The 17,801-nt window shown below is 37.7% G+C and overlaps 1 long non-coding RNA gene across 1 annotated transcript; it reads right to left on the bottom strand.

Annotated features, from left to right (window-relative positions):
- Nucleotides 1-157: 157 nt before the first annotated feature.
- Nucleotides 158-10,238, bottom strand: LOC139126825 (uncharacterized). Its single transcript, XR_011550814.1, has 3 exons — nt 10,099-10,238; nt 9,822-9,970; nt 158-826 (listed from the first exon to the last, which is right to left on the bottom strand). It is a non-coding gene; the product is annotated as an uncharacterized lncRNA (long non-coding RNA).
- Between the last annotated feature and the right edge of the window lie 7,563 nt (nt 10,239-17,801).

Here is a 17,801-nt window from a genome sequence, read left to right as displayed (position 1 = left end):
CTGATTCCTGTTCCTTTCAGGTTAGAAGCAATCCTATCAAGAGCTGCTGCTAATCCATCATACTCACTCAGTGCTTCCTGGATGTTTGAGTGTATTTCACCATAGGATAATATAACGAGTTGCCTTATGTTCTGTGGTTCCGTCATTCTCCGTTGGTTGTACCTCTCTTCAGTCTTCGGTAAGAGTAACAAGTGAGGTATTATTTCTTCATATACCCTGTATGCATTATCAAAGTAATCATACATGTTGGGACCAATCGACACCATTGCATCTGCTTCACCCGCCATTCTCAGCATATCACCTTCCAGCTTACTTTGATCTCTTATTGGTACGCTCGCTCGAAGATCAGGATGCAGTGCGTTGATTTGGTAAAGCTTGGCGTTTCGAAACAGAGCCTTTCTAATCTTCGCAGCAGCATCAGCAGTGAAGGGGGCGTACCCGATGACGTATTTGACGTCGTCAAGTTTGTGAAAATCCGGGTAGTAACTCATATGGTAATGCAGCCAGCGAATGTTAATAGGGTCATCGTTCTCATCAAGGTACTCAGTTCTTTTACCGGGTATCAAAGTTATTCCAGCCTGTCCTGCATCTCTGATCTGTTCTTCACTAACAGCGATATCAAGCACAGTAGCAAACCTTCCAACGCTCCTTCTTGTCTTGAGCAGATATCTTTAAACAGATTTCTGTGAAATTCTGGAAGACCGTAGTTTGTGATATTCCAAGAATCAAAGATCACAAGTGCTTTTCCCGTGCGTTGTGTCTGTGTTGTATCTTGCCGCTGAATGTTGCTACCCTCAGATGCAGGATTAGCAGCCATGGTGCAAAACTAAAAAAGGACAGAATTGCGATGACATCAAGAGGGTTGTCAGGAAGGTTGTTGGAATTTCAACCACCTTCCCATAATGTACGCCTATATGGTAGATTGCACTTTCATTTTCATTTTCATGCAATAAAAGGTTAAGAGCAGGGTTTTGTGATTCTCACTATTTTAAACCCTCTTTGCATATTTCCATATCAATAACGAGTTACTGTTTAATTTGTGCACTAAATACTTTCTTCCAGCATGAACAGGGAACACCGAACATTAATTGTTCAACATTCTACCATACCGGCCATTGATACAAATCCATTAGGGCTGGATTTCGTCGCCCAACAAACGTAGCCGTAGTCAATAAACCATTGCGTTGATTGAATTAAAGGCCACTGATGATACCCTTTTGATTTTCTTGCACCAATGTACCAGAGCTAAATGTTTGATGTCACGGTTAAAGAAGATAGTTCACACGGACTATGGTAACACGGCTTTGAGGATAGCATTGTACAAGAAGTCATTCCAGAATATTTCAAGGAGACATATTTCATTGAGAAAGGAGAGAAATAGAAATTATACAAATGAGGAAAAAATATTCTCCGTTCTTCTTCGAATTGTAAGTCGACTTTTCAATAATGGTAATATTTTAGTATTTGAAAATCGTGTTAAATGAATAAATCCTACCGTCTATAGCAAATGCAGCATTTTGGCAGTTAAAGGCTTAATAATTATCTAACTCTCAGTCATAGCATTTGGCCAATCGCCATAAAAACACCATATTGCAATCAATCATAGCTCTGATAAAGTTGTGATGTTATCGGATTCATTTAGGATAGATCAATACCAAATGTCGAAAAAGCAAAAAAAATAATGTTTGTTAAGTATAATCAGGTCGATGAAGTATTCGTAAACAACTATTAAGAAGTGTCATTGGCAAAGTGTCTTACGATTTCCGTATACAACTCATAGTATGTCTACTTTGCAATTCGTCTTCAACTTAAAATGTTTCTGCAGATAAAGAAACGTTTGTGTCGCCCTTTGCATGCTTTATGCACCAATGTTGTGCTCTGCCGTCCACTGTACTAGGCTGATCAAACGACTGGCAAGCAATTTTAGGATAGCCAATGCAAATGTATCAGATGTCCACGGTCATAAATGAGAGAGTCATGCCTAAAATACCGTGTATGTTCATCATGGAAACTTTAGCATTGAAGTACAGAAAAGTTCTCTTCTTCCACTTTGAATTAGCAAACAGATGTGTTTTGAACAAACCACCTGTCTTTCATCCGTTTCAACACTTGATCTGACAGAAGGAAATGTTTTACACCAAGATTTTTTTCACACCTCCAACAGCAGCTGTTTAAATTTCTGCACTTGGATCAAGTGTGAACACTGATGAAGGACAAGCGATTTGTTCGAACATATCTACTTGGTAATTCACAGTGGAATAAGAGAACTTGTCTGTACTTCCATGCTAAAAGGCCCAGTATTTCTAACTTTTTTAACGATTTTTTTCATATTTTTGATTGAAATGACATCCTCAGTATGTGAAAGTAGACCATGATTAATACCAAATCGCATGGTTTGCATGGCCAGCCCGTCTCACAAACATGTACGATTAACACTAAAAGGAGTGAAAAATAACTTTTTGTCCGGACTATAAGTCAGGCTTTGTTGATACACGAAACGAACGTAATTACACCACCGCGCATGTTCAACCACATCTACGCAAGTTTTATTACTGTGGCGTCCATAGAAACCTACGCTCTTCGAAAGGGTATGATTCAGCTACAAACGCGCGAAAGTTGGGCGAAATGTCGGAAAGATATTAATATTAAGTGTTTACAGATTGTTCCGACTATAATGAGACGTGCTCACAAACGTCTTGAACAGTTAAACTAACGACGGAGGCAGTCGATTGTAAGCTTCATGCAAGGCATTGCACGTTGTGACCGATGGTACGGAGATCAAGTTTGCTGAATGAATTGAGAGAGAAAATAATATATAATAAAAATTCAATACTTTACCATCCTAATCATTGAACTAGTCGTTTCTTCCATTATGAAGTGTAATGAAAATTTCGTTGAAAATAAATGACGGGACTGATTCTGCTCCTTCTACTCAAACGAACTTTAGTGTGCGGCCGGGCTACGCTGCAGGCAACATAGCCTATCAACTTCGCATGTCGTTGCCGTTACGGTAATTGAAAACGCTCAGAAAGGACCAAATTATATCTTGAATGCAGTACAAAAGTCTTACTTATTAAATTTAAAAGTATTTCCAAATAATATCAAACGTAACGGGCATCTAATCCTCACAAGGACTACAGTAGTACAAATACCGGCTAGCTGCAATACGACAATGACGGTCTTCCCGGCCTCACTGAAAAGTGGTTGCAAGTCGTCCCGTGCGTACCCGGCCCGACAGCAAACGAACCTCTTGGTTTGATTCGGCTGTGTAATTATTTTTCGTAAAGAATTCATGATACATGTATTTGACTTTCACAACTGCACAATTTGCTTAGTACTGTGATTCTGGCTGTAGTCTAGAGACGATCGGAGGGAGCTAAGGCATGCCCGAAATTTGCATGGACAATGCCCGGGACAATTATACTGTAGACTGTAAGCGGGGCCGGGCCGAGATTGGTGTGGTGCCTGAAACAAGGTAAAGCTGACAGCGTCCATTGCAGAATGCCCTCGTCTTCGCCTTTTGGGTTTGGGAGGAAATTTACCGCTTTTTCGTGAAAAAAGATGACCGCCCCCCTTTGTAAGACGAAAAAATTGATGACCCCCCCCCCCCACCCGGCTGAAAATAACCAAAACCCATATGTCAAATTTACCCACGCAGTTTGGATTTGAACTCCGGTACGCGGCGCACTTTATTCGTGTAGCAGAGATGCCAGCGCACAAACTTCTCAGACACATCCATGCAAACGTCTGCTAATTAGGACGACTGTAGGCAATATTTAACTTCATTTCCTAAGACAACTTATGTCCATGGACATTGTACAAAATAAACTTTATTGGAGTGGTTCGCCAAAGGCAGCCCTCCGGTTAAGAGGGTCATGGGCCATTACGTAAAGTGAACTTTATTCTAGTGGGCCACCAAAGGTGGCCCGCCGGTAAAGAGGGTCGATCATGGCCATTGCATAAAGTAAACTTTACTGGACAGGGCTGCTGAAGGCGTCCGGCTGTTAAGATGGTCATGGGCTATAACATAAAGTCAATTTATTGAAGTGGGCCGCCGAAGGCGGCCCGCTGGTAAAGAGGGTCGATCATGGCCATTGCACCAAGTAAACCTAATTGGAGTGGGCCACCAAAGGCGTCCGCCCATTAAGAGGGTCATTGGCTATTACATAAAGTCAATTTATTGTAGTCGGCAGCCGAAACTGGCCCACCAGTAAAGAGGGTCGATCATAGCCGTTGCACGAAGTAAACCTAATTGAAGTGGGCCGCCAAAGGCGTCTGCCCGTTCAGAGGGTCATGGGTAATATATAAACTTTTTTTAAGTCATTTATTGTAGTGGGCCGCCAAAGGCGGCCCGCCGGTAAAGAGGGTCGATCATGGCCATGGCATAAAGTGAACTTTATTGTACGTATAGTGTTTTTTGAAAATGTGGTGCCCCTTTCCTACCAGTGAAAAAGCGATGACCACCCCCTCGCGGATTCCAAAATTACGATACCCCCCCCCCCCCGCCGCCGTAAAAACTGAATGGTCCCTAACTGTATTGTGTTTACGTGAGAATTTCCTACATGTCTAGAACAGGACCTTGTCCTTGCAGAATTTGCAATTAAGGATTGGCACAACACTTTGTGATGCGTAGATACAATGTTGCATGGAAAGTTATGGTCTGATCATAGAGAGGGACAGTGATGAATCAAAGACACTTTTGTTTTGTAGCGTTACCGTGAATGAACCTTTTCACTTGCAAGCACATGCACGTGTTCTATTTCCATGTTCAGGCCGGCCATGCAGTGCAGTGTAAGCCGTGTACCCATTGCAAGCATTAAATTACAAAGACGTCATGTTTTCGCATATTTTAGAATATTTTTACGTCAAATACCAAAATGTCACTTCTGTATGAGGGGAATCGTTTCATCAGTTCGATTTGAAACAGCAACATAAAATGCAGTGTCAATTAAGCTTGGAAATCGTTGCTGAGTTTTGCCAGATAAGGCAAAAAACAAGTAGTCAAAAACATGGCATAACAGGAGATAAAAACTAAGGCATATGAGGTGGAGTCAATAGCTAAGCCTATATAGGGAGTTGAAACAAGGAGTTGGGTCGCCTACATTTCCACTCTGTGCTGCTTATACCAGCACATGCATGCCAAATAGCCTAATAGCCTTAGCATATTTAAAAAAAAATTGACATGTGTTTTTGGAACAGAACTGGTATTGATTCAATTCTTTATGTAGGAAAGTCATTGTATGACAAATTGTATCCACACAGGCATTGTAGAGATTCATGTGCATATTTACAGGCAACAGATTTGAAAACAAGCTTTTCATTTGGACAGTGGTATTTTGCTTGTGATCCAACCTCATCCATGTTGGGTTATTTTGGGGATAACTTCTGTACAATCGATAATATCATTTATACATTATACTCTGCTCTCCACACTGCTTTTCAGACGTCCACACAGGCAATCCTTATCATCAAAGAATATGGCATGGCATTATCTAAGCAGAATGGTTTTTCCTATGTATTTGATTCTCATAGCAGAAATGATGAAGGCTATCTACACTACAATGGACATGCAATGCTAGTTATTGTTGACTCTTTGACTGAGCTTTGTAATCATTTACAACATTTGGTTTGCACATTAACAGACGAACCACTTGAAACCGTACCTTTCGAAATTACATCAGTTTCTCTTCATAGCCTGACTATCATAAATTGTGTAGAGAATTCAAAACGTAAACATCATTTAAATATGCTGACATCAATAGAGAATCTGACTTTCAATTCATTACAAACAAATGTGAAACAAATGTATAAGCTCAAACAAGCTCCCCAAAAATCATATAACCCACATCCAACAACCCCAACACCATGCCACCAATCCATCATAAACTCTCCCATTCATACAACATGAAATGCGAGCGGGGACTATGTCATTAACAATGACTTGCTTGCAACAATATTGGTGAAAAAAAGGGTCAAAAGATAGCGATAATGTCCCTATAATACATTGTGCTAACTCTGTTGCATAGACGGTGCAAGACAGGAGCATAAGTACATGATTAACAAGCGGCCAAACGGCCGATATAGCTCCGCTGTGTTTATGTAGAGAACAACTATTTGTAACACATGTTGATGAAGAAGGTAGAAATCTTTGATACATATAGCTCATTTCGGTGGCCAGAAAAAAGTGGCTGAAATAGCTGCAAAAATACACAATTGAAGATTTCATCATAATTTGAATATATCACATTGGATCATCCCTAAGAACATGTCAACCAAAGCTATCTGACGAGTAGTTTTTTGAGAATGAAATTGTGACCAAAAACGGCAAAATTGCCCCTAAAATAAAAATTGCAGATTTCACCATAATTTCAATACATCATATATTAAAATAATCCTTTGAACCTGTACCGGTATACCAATATCATAGCTATCGACTTGCAGTTTTTGAGAAACACATTTTTTGACCAAAAATGGCAAAAATTGCCCCAAAAATACAAAATAACAGATTGCATCAAATTTTCAAAATATCACAGTTCATCTGTAGGAACCTAAATATCAAATTTCAAACCTATCAGACCAGTACATTTTTAGAAATACATTTTTGACCAAAAATGGCACAAATTGCCCCAAAAATACAAATTGCAGATTTCATCATTATGTCAATAAATATCATTAACATCATCTTTAGGAACCTATATACCAAATTTCAAAGCTATCAGACCAGCACTTTTTGAGAAACACATTTTTGACCAAAAATGGCATAAATTGCCCCCAAAATACAAAATTGTATATTTCATCATAATTTTAATAAATATCATTAAGTTCATCTATAGAAACCTGTATACCTAGTTCCAAAGCTATCGGATGTGTAGTTTTGGAAAGGGACATTTTTTGATCAAAAATGGCAAAAATTGCCCCAAAATACAAAATTACAGATTTCATCAGAAATTCAATAATTATTGCTTAGTTCATCTGTAGAAACCTGTATACCAAATTTCAAAGCTATCACACCAGTACTTTTTGAGAAACACATTTTTTGACCAAAAATGGCAGAAATTGCCTTAAAATGCAAAGTTGCATATTTCTTCACGATGTTAACAAATCTGAAATAGATCATCCCTAGGGACCTGTGTACCAAATATCAAAGCTATCTGACCAGTAGTTTTGAAGAAGAAGATTTTTAAAGATTTTTTTTTACCAAAAACGCAAAAATTGCCTTAAAAATACAAATATGCAAATTTCCCCATGATTTGTACAAATCTAACTGAAGTTATCCTAAATAAACTGCATATCAAATTTCAAAGCAATCTGACAAGCGGGAGAGAAGAAGATATTTTACCAAAAACAGTAAAACATGCCCCAAAATAGAAATATGCAAATTTCACCACGATTTGGACAACTTAAATAAGGTCACCCAAAGTGAACTGCATATAAAATTTCAAAGCAATCAGACTTGAGGTTTCAGAGGAGAAGGCAATTGTTGACGGACAACAGAAAATCAACCTTTTTGATAAGCTCCGCGTCGCTGACAGCGGAGCTAAAAAAGGTCACAGATAACGCCCTATTCTGTTTGCACTTCAAGCCAAGCAAAGATAAGTTAAAATTTATGGCTGGACGCGGAGCTTGGTCAAACGTAGCATTCATTGGTCAAGGTTCAAAACGGCCACTGTCGATAAGACCCCAGAAAGAGAAGTTTATTGTTACAACAAAATAATCATATCAAATAGCTTTTGATCTGAAACCAAATGTTTGACATAATGTCATTGCTTTAGAAAAAAGAAACCCCTGGTTTTAAACGAAGCTAAATACTTTGCAATGTTTAAATCGTCAACAAAATATGTTGTTCTGTTTCATTTGATAAGAGTTTTGCTATAAAGCAAACACTCAAAACACAGAGAAATTATATTTATTACTAAATAGGCATTGTACAGCTCTGCTGATTTGATCTGCAAGTCCTCCTGTTGAATTATGCATACTTATACACGCCACACAGCATTGAAATCTCAGAGATTTTTAATATCAGTTATTTCGCTTTTTATATTAAGATACCTCGTAATCTTTTTTTAGAAGTAACAGCTTCTTGCTGCATTTTCTAAACTTATTATTCAATTTGTTAAAACAGCCAGTATATTAAAGCCACAAGGGAAGCTGCAGCCTTGAATTATCCAGACCTATCCTCAACCCAGGCCTGTTATCGCTGTGCACTTTTCGCAGGCAAGATACAGGTAAAATCAAGTTCTCTACAGGAACACATATTATTTCAACACTGTTATTGGCAATTATCATGTTATTGTTCTCAATTCTTTGACCAATAGAGCTCAATTTTGAAACTCAATTGAATTTGATGTACTTTTACTGGTTTCTACCGTTCATAGTTATCAATGTTAGTTTATTTATAACGGTCACGTCTAATATGAATGTCAACTTTGCATATCATAGGCGTAAGCTTAATATATAAAAAATACTAATGATGACGAATGAACGTTAATGGTAATACTTAGAGAAACGATTTGAAAGAAGTTCATACCGGTAGTAAATGTTGCATTGTGCCGTATGATTAATCAAAGCAGTCAAAACAGTCAACATTTGTCGGTAAAAGCCCTTTTTCATAATTTATATTTAGGTAGTACACGGCTAGTAAAGGGAAAGACTTACATGTGTAAATCACATGGTTCTCGTTTGAGAAAATTATATTATTGTATATACTCATCATGACCTAAATGTTGTTAATAAGACAGAAAGTCCCAATATGAAATATTTTTGCCCTCTTTCATATCATCTTATTTTTGTGTAATATTTTCATATCCGTTGTTCATCTGAATTATGATCCTGTGGTGTGAGAATCATAGTTTCTCATATTGGAGGTATAGGGTTCCTCAGCCGACATATGGGCTCACCTTTTTCTCTACATGTCTTAGAGTGTTTTTTTGCGTCTGTAGATTAAGCAAGTCAGCAAATTCACTTTGTACATCAGAGAAACAAAATACGCATTAGTCAATGAAATCTATGATTCTTTTGTTGTGTTTTGCTGAATGGAATTCGCAGTGTTATTTGGAGTGGAATCGTGGGTTTCAGTATCACCACGTTTACGGTTGGATAAACCGAGAATGATGTAATTTTCATAGCTTGCTCGATTGAAGATTTTTTTATTTATCTTTAGGGATTGCGTGTATACCGCTTGACACTTATGAAAGATTGTAACATTGAGCTCGAATACGTATCAAAATAACGACGCAATAAACGGCCTTTATTTGCTTTTCAACTCTGACTACTCAGAATTTTCTTCTGCGGCAGACAAGGTGGAAAATTCTAGAATGGTAGTTGCTCAACCTGAACCATAGACCCTAGACCCCAGGTCCTATGCCTGAACCTATAGCACGCTGGTCGAGAAAATACAATGGCACACTCGTGTGATTTCATTGTTGTTTGTTTCTTGTAGCCCTGGTACCGTCGAAATGATTAATCGCCGTAGAATAAACCGTATCACGTGGTCCTGTCATTTCGGTTCCTATACTGTTCATAGGTATCGACGGACTAACATGCAATAACTAGAGCGGACGTTCAACACGACCAGAGTCTATTTCTCGTCGTAAGTGTAAAAAACGGGTAAAGCAACACTACGAGTGAAGAAATGTCGCGCAGTAGTCAAATGACCTGACATCACAGTTAAAAAAAAACATACTAGCTAACTATTGCAACGTAAACAACAATAACCTTCATTGCAAGGTTGCTAGGGAAGAGAAGTATGGCCAATTAGCCTGTCAGCCATTGCTGATGTTTGTGATTGATATATTTATCGAACAAAATTCGAGCATACGTACCGAGTTTTTCAATGTCAAAGTCGTCGACCGAGGACAAAACAATACTTTACGACTTATATCAAGGAAGTTCAGTCCGTGAAGATAGTTCAACGTTTCGAGTCATAAATGAGCTCTACAAAGTAGGACACCTGGACAAGATGGCGCTGTGCCTGTCAACAAATTGAAAGTAATAATCAAAATTACTCTGTTTTCAAATAATAGGAAAGAGATGTCGAAGAAGGTGCGCTCTTTATTGTACGTCTGTACCTAATAGTCAAGTTCAAAAGGATATAGTTACCTGCAAATTTATGAAATCCTACACACTACTAATCGTGGTGCCTGTATGACGTCGACAGCTAAAGAGAAACGGAACATCATGTGATCTGCAATTTGTCACGAGCCTGACGAAAGTGCCAGGGAGAGGGACAGAACCTTGCTCAGCTGTATTTGGAGAATGTACATAAATTTACACATTAACAGTATGGAAAATCCCATTTTCCGATCCTCCAAAAAGATAACGTTAAAATAACAACAACTTCTGCCACTAATGCGTTACTGCTAGTACCACCGTTTCAGCCGCTCACACCTGTCGGCCACCCCTAAAATGTAATGGTACTAGTCGGCTTGGTACAGAGTTCAACGATGGCGGTCTAGTTTGAATTGACTTCGTGCCCGAGTTATTAAACTGTCATTTTTCAGCTGCAAGGAGCACAGTTGACCATCGATACGTGGTTACAAGGATTCTAACATTATCCGGGAGCAGGATTATGGTGAACTTTGCACACGGTAAGGCGAGATTCTCTGATAATGCGGCCCTTGAGCGTGCATTGAAGATCATCAGTGGCGTTTTACTTGAAAATATGAGTATTGCCTTGTAGCCCTGGTTGGGGCAAGGCGCGAGCCGCACGACAGAAGCCCAAGCCCCATTATTGCAGCTACGCTAAGTGTAGCTCTGCATGGTTGGGTATTTTGTTACGCTTCCATGCTACGCAAGGCTAACCCCGGGAAGGCTATGCATACTACAGTCTTACAGATGAGTCTTATTCAGCCGCTGATGTTCGTAAGATAGTTAAGTTTTATGACAACTTCTTTATCTACTTTGTAACATTAGCGCCACCAAATGTTGTTGGGGGGATTTTAATTGTCACCTTCATTGTCAATGTTTCCTGTTTTTTAAATTCTGAACAGTCAAACAATCACTCCAGTGATTTAGTGTAAGAAAATGCGAAAATTTAATAACAAGAGTAATAATTCTTATCGAATTCTAACTTTTGCGATATTATTAACTGAATACCTATTCCTCAATTCAATTCAATTCAATTCAATAGAACTTTATTTATCCAAAACACGGGCAATTAAAAGCGTGGCTCAAATACAACATCAAAAATATATAATAAAATAATACAAAATGGTAGGAGACGCAGGACTATATAAAAAACAGTTTAGGAATCATTTAAAAGCCGCACAGCGGTTGGAATGAATGACAACTTGCGCCGGTTTGACCTGCAAGCCGGGTATCTAAAACGCCGACCAGAGGGAAGTGTGTGCTGATAAAATATGATCACTAGACAAAAGAATTGAGCGGGCTTTCCTGAGTACTTGCTGATTATGAAACGTAGAAAGACTTCTCTGGGGTATACCAATTAGTTTTGAGCTAAGTGAAACAATTCTATCAAGTGAAGTTTTGTTTTTAACAGACAGATTTTGATACCAACAAATGAATGAAAATGAAATAACGCTTTCAATGTAAGATTTATAAAAAATAGCGTCAATGATATGACAATGTGCTCCTCAGTGCATTTAGCGGTAGGGATGCAAGGAGAGAGGTTTGGAAAATGCTACTGAGAAAGATGCAAAGAAAGGGTTGAAATGTGAAACTGTAATAAAACCTATTGTTTTTTAGCAGTGAGCGTCCAGCTTGGTAAACATGCTATCTTGTACACGAAGGCAAAACCATAATTTTCACATGTCCACCAAACTTTGAATTTGCATAGATCAACATGGATCATCCAAATTGATTTATCTGCAAGATTTTGTGTGTTCCTTGCTACAAAATTCTGACCCAATTGAATTGTAACAGGAAACAAGCACGCATGATTGGACAGTGTGGACTGTGTATTGCATGCACTACAATCTGCCGTGATGATGGATTGCCAGACGACCACACTGCATCAAAGAACTGTAGTTTAAAACGAAAATATAATTCTAAAAAAATTTCTTCGCATCATTGATAGCCTTGATTTTCTTTGGATATCGAATGGACACATTTATTAAAGACGTCACTTTTAGCTTGTCATTGATGGTGAAATGATATTTTTGCAGAAACTTGATCGGTCCAGCCAAGTACACATGCTTACTCATAACAGCTAGCTCGACTGCGATGAACATTGTTTTGTGATATTCCGATACAAAATTAAAATAATTTTATTAATATGTCGCATTGACTATAAAGTTGCAAATGTTTCCTTGGGTGTTGAAACATGTTAGCATAGTGTGTTACAAATCAACACACTAAACAGCAATGTTCATGTAAGAACAACCTGCTTGATTTCCATGGACTTTCTGGTCCGCCCATCACACTGGTATGTCTGTTTCCCCTCTAGCTTCCGAAAATTCTTAGTAAAGTTACAAATTCAGTCTCAAAAGTTTTGAGTAAATTTCAAATTGATTTTATTAATTAAATGGTCAGTTAATTATCAATAAATTTCTTTTGTATGCCAATACAGCTCATCTCAGAACCGGACATACTTATATACACACAAGATTTGGCAACACCCTGACAATTAAATAATCTTCAACAGCACTGATTTACATTTACAAATTCTATTCTATGTGAAGTAATTCTTCAATTGCAGATACTATGACAGAAGAGTTCAGCACTGTCAAGATATGAGTATAGCACACTGAATTTTGAACCAGTGTTATGAAAATGACTGAACTGTGTCACAATAAGTTTCTTTTATTAAATCAATCGTTTCATTTTTTCTAAGATTGTAGAGACTAAGGGTTAAGGATATTAGTAACTTTAAACCAGGAAAAAATACCAATAAGTGGAAAGGATCAAAAGAAATCAACTTATTTATTTCTTTACATATTACAAAACCAGAAAGTAACACATAATTCTAATTTAAGTGATTTAAGGCTAGTTTTACAAGCTTACTTGTCAATGTTTGATGATGGAAAGAAACAAAAAAAAAACACGAATAAACCTCAAAAGCAACAAAATTTGATTACACGATGGTTCAGAATGTTCATTTACAAAGTTCACTCAAAATGTACTTTGAAAACGATAGTATTTTGAAAGCTGTACCGCCGATACTTACTAACAGTCTGTTGAAAAAGAGTACTAAATATCGTTGTTTTCAGGTCAACAAGTGATTGAATCAGAAACATGTGTCATGAACAGTAAAACAACAACTGATAAATAAGTAACTTTTCTCAAGAGTAACTTGAAACGCCTCGCCTAAAAGAAAATTTCATCCCGTTTCACAGAAACTGACTGCATATTCGAGCGCCACAGCATGAACGGTCGGGGAATCCCCGCGAAAAATCACTCACACGTATGTACTCGTCCAAAACATTGATTGTTCACTTTTTAGCTGCATGATTCAGCCCGCCAAAATATTTTTATTTTGTAGATAAATAATTGAATTTCTTACTTTTTTATTTCGTTTGTTAATGAAAGTCATTTTAACATTTTTAGATGCTTTAAAAATTTCAAACTCGCTAAAAAGCGACTATTTGGCCAAAATTCAAACGAAAAACAGGAAACCATGCTCGAATCATGGGCTATTTCTGAATGAATACTCTCAGTCTCTTTACGCTTACGCTTATTACTATCGCCGATGCACGATTTTTGCATCGAAATTTTTCATTCATTTTCGTTGTAATGACTTTGAAACTCCAGGAAGCGATTGAGAAGAAAGGGTTACCTTGAATTATTGAGGTTTTTGCTGATAATTTGCCAAATTAGATGAGAAAAAACACTACGCAAATTTCCACACGCTTACACACTGAGTGTTTCAGAGGCCGTCTTTCATGCGTGGTACAACATGTGATCATGGAGATAGTAGGAGACTGACTGAGGTTTCTTGCACGGTCGCGCCGATGAAATGGCAAGCTGAAATTTTCGCTCGTAATTTTACAAACGAAATCGTAAATCCACTCAAAACTTCGTATTTTTTTGACATATTTGAAACCCATGAGGAACGTAAATCATTCTCCACTGCGCAGTAAAAATGAGATCGACATGCAATATGTCAGGACCAAACGCACGCAAGATGTCCGTCAACATCCACCAATCTCGTAATTTACGCTGACAGAACAAAAACAATTTGATCGAGCATGGACGTTCGTTCTAACGTAAATGCATCATTGTCTATCGCATTTTCATGAAGGCCAATACACTCACACGTACGCTCTAAGTTCAATTATATAATGTCAATTCAACTCGATCTGGTATTTTCGCTGATAGTGAGTGTGCAGCGTTAATGGTATGCCATGTGGTGTGACAAGATAGTTTTACGGAAGTTGTGATCACGTGGTGTGACAAAATAGTTTTACGGAAGTTGTTGACGGAAATGACGTCAATTTTGCCTCTCCCAACTCTATAAGCTTCCTCAGTTACGTAGCTTCGTCGCTAAAAAGAGATAAAATTTGTCTATCAACTATGAATGAACGCAGTTTCCTTAAAAGTACAATCTTTGCTGCCCCTTCTTCAAGATAGCATCGGTGTTATGATCTCCTTTCAATTTGTTGTCAAATATTGAACCAAGGTATGTATATACTTCGAAACAATCTCGACTTCTTGATCGTGAACAATTGACGTAGGAGGGTTGCGTTCTTGCCTCCTAAAATCAATTATCATTTCCTTAGTTTTCTTAACATTTAAGTTTAGATACGAATTATCTCACCACTCAACAAAATCGCCAAGAGCGGGACAATGATGATATTCTGATCCCTGTAGTAATGAAAGCAGAGCACTATCATCAGCAAACTTAACAAGATGGCTACCTTCATGTGTACTTCTACAGTCGTCAGTATAAAGGATGTACAACGGAGGAGACAGAACGCAACCCTGAGGAGAACCTGTATTTATTTGAATGAAACTTGGCAAAAGACCATTGACAAACACCCTTTGTGATCTATTTGTAAGAAAGTCAATAATCCAAAGAACAAGTTGATTGCTAAAAATTAAATTTTAAGAGTTTTTCTGCAAGGATGGGGGGTTGGATTGTGTTGAAAGCACTAGAGAAATCTGCGAAAAGGATTCTTGCATGTGGACATGTTTTTTTCTAAGTGTTTGTACAGTGTATTGACAATGAAAAGCTTAGCACCTTTAACACCTTTTTCCGGTCGATATGCAAATTATAGTTTGTTGCCCGGCAACCTTGGTCAGAATAATGGACTTAATTATTTTCTCAAATGTTTTCATTACCAGGGATGTAAGAGCAACAGGTCGAAAATCATTGGGTTCTTTAACGCTAGGTTTCTTTGGGACTGGTACTACTATAGAATTTTTCCATATGGCAGGAATACTAACTGTATCAAGAGAAACTTGGAAAAGGTGTTGTAAAACTACTCTAAGCTGATCAGCACAGAACTTCAGGGTGCGACCATAAATACAATCAGGACCTGGACTTTTGTTCACAGAAATGATCTCTCTCTCTCTCTCTCTCTCCTCTCTCTCTCTCTCCTCTCTCTCTCTCTCTCTCTCTCTCTCTCTCTTTCATTAAAAAGCCTTTTGGAAAAAGTAAAGTTGCTTTTCGTTTTCAACAACGGCAATTTTAGCTAAATAGAAATCTCTCAATTTTTCTTTGAAAAGGTCACCATGCTTTCTACGTATATCTCAAAGTTTATTTAATAAATAGTATGACTTCTTGGGAGATTGGAGATGAGGTGAAAAAGCATGTCGAAGTCTAAATTTTGCAGAATGGATCAATTTTATCTGTACTTTTTGTGTCATTGTCAAGTCGAGGAGTTAAAGCATGAAATTATTTTTTTCACACAACTATATATCTAAGGCAAACTCTACAGATCGAGGAAACTCTTCTTTAAAGAGAAAATCGCAGTCGAAACAGCTATGTCAAAATTCACGAAAGATGATTGAATGGTCTTCCTATCGGAAAGTTGTTTTTCTTATAGAAGGATTGTCTCCCTTTCATTTAAGTGTGTCTTGTTGTGTTGACAGGGTAACTACACCATTTTGTACTTTCCCTCTGACGTTCTGCAAATAGGTATACTTGCCCTGTCCGTTGCCGGACAAATGACTGAAGAGACTGAAGGACGTGACACAATGTCATTTTCTCTCCCTGACCATATTGTGACTTGTGTTTTTCAAATGGAGACTCAAAGACTACTGTTACTCACGTAAAATCCGCAGTGCGAGTGAGTACTTCCTTTGCAGTTTTACGCACGCATAGAAAGTAATTCTCGTCCACGCAAAAGGTTACACGTAAGTTTTGGTACCCACCTTACTATCACCACTTCCATATTCCCACATAGCAGACCAGGTACTATTTATATCTACATTCGCCAGTGTCCCAGTAGGCAAACACGGTCTTAGTATATTTAACTAAAATCTCTGCTCCCCATTCTCATTTAACGTGCAGAAATCTGTCAGAGGGCGCTAGAAGTAGATATGTTTGCCGAACGTAGTCTTGCCGATCATTTAACAATGACTGCAATGTGCATAATTTTCTTTTCACATTCTTCACAGTCAAGATAATATTTTGAAAGTTCAAGGACAAGTTTTGAAAAAACAATTACAGTGCATTTCATCTTAACTCCACAACCCACTGTGTGATGCACACACGTTGCATACAAAACATAAACTATGTGCTTGGATGTCAAATTGCATTTCATTGGGCAAATCTGTTTAGCTGTATAACTGACCCGTTAATTGTAAAGTTTTGATTCGATGTAAACAATAACCGAAAGAATTTAGTTGTATGGTGTGACGATAAGGTAGAATGTGCTTCGGAACACGTGTTCGGACGTTCATCCTTTTTCAACACTTTACTGATACACCACTCGCGGGAGCTTATATTAGATCTTGGCTGATATTAAAGCTTTTGGTGCGAGAAAACTTATCACTGTTTTAGTTCTTCGCAAAACGGAAAATTTATTTCCCCATAGAATTAACACAGAGATGACGGCCATTTCGAATTTCGAATATCGGTAAAATTGGTACTAGATAAAAACATTTGGTAAATTTGAAGAGAAAAAGATGACCTAACATTGAATTTGTTTTTAGCTTGAGCAAAAGTTGGAGTCTTTTACTTTCGAAGCTTTGGGATATAAAGTGAAATAAATGTGTTGCATTTAAAGCATTCTTAGCCGACAACAAAAATCATATAACTTAACTTGGTGCAAGTAAAAATTAGTCCAGACAGATCTAACTTTTAGTGGTTTAACAGCAATCAAGAAATGTATTGATAGCTACAATATATAAAGTGATAATGAGATTTATGGTTTATTATGAACACAAAACATACTTGTCCCACACGGTGAATTGTAGTAATATAATCTTACTGTATGGGATTTTGGGATTTTTTTAAAATTACGATGTTACAGGGTCTTAACAGTGAAGATGCATCCCTGGTTCTGATCAACATCCCACGATGAGTTTTTTTTAGCTTATTACCGACTTAAAAGGCGCCTCTACGCATAAGCAGATACCCTCTTCTTGATAACATTTGAGTATTGATCCAGGCTTATAACAACATTTAATGCGCAGGAATTTTTCTCATAGCATTTGATCTTGAAAATATATTGTCAATCTCTTTTTTGGGTTATAACAATATTTTGTGAAATAACACACCCGCTTTAAAACAAAGAGCGATGAGAGGCGCTCCAATGATCGCTGCCACTCAATATTTCAGGCGTGAAAGGCATGAATGGGAAAGTGTATATAACAGAAATAAGTTGAGTACCATCATCGTAAAATGAGTCAATTGGTTAGCACCGATATTTCAATAAGTAAAGCATAAAGCCGGTGCG

The sequence above is a fragment of the Ptychodera flava genome, chromosome 3, assembly GCF_041260155.1.
Source record: "Ptychodera flava strain L36383 chromosome 3, AS_Pfla_20210202, whole genome shotgun sequence".
Classification (NCBI taxonomy): Eukaryota; Metazoa; Hemichordata; class Enteropneusta; family Ptychoderidae; genus Ptychodera; species Ptychodera flava.
Note: the sequence above shows the minus strand (reverse complement) of the source record. Positions and strands in the feature narration are given on the sequence as shown.